The following is a 1,657-nucleotide window of genomic DNA, read 5'->3' as shown; positions in this document are numbered from 1 at the left end:
CATCAATTTCTTCGTCTCGATCGGCCTGGGAGGGCTGACGGACGGGCTTCGAACTCACTTGAAGAACTACCAGAAACGCCTGGTCGAGGAAGCGCAGGTACGTCCTTCGCCTCTGTCTCTCCCTCCCTACGCCTCTCTCCCTTCCTATTTCCTTCAATCGATGGCGCGTGTGAGTGTTTTTGGAGGGCGAAAGGGGGTACTCGAGGCAGAAAGGTTCACGAGGACAGATGAGGAGGGGAAAGAGGACAGGGAGGGAAGGGAGGGAAGGGAGGAGAAGGAGGAAAGGGGAGAAAGAGAGAGCTGTTCAAAGGCACGACTCAGCCTTGATCCTATTGCAGGCAGCGGCACTGCGACAAGCAGAAGAGAGCAGCGACAGCGACAGCAGCAGCAGCAGCAGCAGCAGTAGCAGTAGTAGTGACAGCAGTTCGACTTCATCTTCCTCCTCGTCCTCGACCTCCTCCTCCAGTAGCTCGGAGAGTGAGAGCGATTGAGTGGAGAGAGCAGAGCGGGCGCAGCGAGGCCGAGAAATGTCGGCGATAGGAAGAAAGGAGGCTGGGGTCCTCCATCAGTGCCGACAGAGACTTGAAAGGCTCTCCTGGGGAAACCGAAAGAAGCCCGGGGCAGGGACTGCTAGTGAATTTATGGGGAGCAATGTGAAGAAGGGGGCATTAAGGAGGGGAAGAAGGGAGGGAGAGGGGGAGTGAAAGCCAGTGACAGCGGAGAAGGAGACTGGTGACGGCGAAAGTCGAGATGAAATGCCCCGTCGAAGGAGGGAAGGCATCGGAAAAGAGGCCTCTTAGGCCAGCGCGTCGGACGAGAGTTGCCACGTAAAAATGGCGCGAAAAAAGGAAAGCGATCCACTAGCCGTGAGAGAAAAAAAAAAAAAAAAAGCAATAAAAAGGCGCCGACTGGCCTCCCTCTTCCCACGATCACGCTTCGTACATTTCAAGAACAATTCAACTCGCTTGGCTTCGAAAAGCTTGCTCACTACAGAAAACAGGACTTCTCCCCCTACTTTCTCTTCACTCCGCCCTCCCTCCACAGGACTACTCCCGTCTCTCACTCGGACCCGAGCTCTTTGGGAGAACCGTCCACACAGCCCTCCCTCCCTTCCTCCCTCCCTATCTCCTGCCCTCCCTGCCCGCCTGTCTCGATCCAACGTCCTTGTTCACTTGCCCTGAAAGCACTACGATGCATCCTCCTCTTTCCTCCTTTTCCTCCCTCTCTCATGTCTCTCCTCGAGTGTACCTAGAGCTCTCCCAAGAGCACATCCGCGGCCGAGGTCGAGAGTCCTCCCCCTCCCTCCAAGTGCAGCTTCTTCACCACGCCGTCCTCGACCTGGGGGAAGGGAGGAAGGGAGGGAGGGAGGGAGGGAGAGAGGGAGAGAGGGAGGAAAAATGGGGAAAAAGGGCGCTTAGTTTTGACGCGAAAGCAAGCAGCTGCACACAGGTGTCAAGGAAAGGGGAAGGGAGAGACACTCGACGCGGAGCCAGGAGAAAAGCATGGCGAGGAATGTGGGCGAGGAGGGAGGGAGGAAAAGGAAGAAAAGGAAGAAGTGAGAGAGGGAGGGACGGAGGGAGGGAGGGCACCTACCAACGCAGACATCCTTTGCAAGCGCAGGCCTCCGAAGTCGCCCGTATCGAAGCCTAACCCCGCT

This window comes from Nannochloropsis gaditana (genome assembly GCF_000240725.1).
Source record: "Nannochloropsis gaditana CCMP526 unplaced genomic scaffold scaffold091, whole genome shotgun sequence".
In the NCBI taxonomy this organism is placed as follows: domain Eukaryota; class Eustigmatophyceae; order Eustigmatales; family Monodopsidaceae; genus Microchloropsis; species Microchloropsis gaditana.
Note: the sequence above shows the minus strand (reverse complement) of the source record.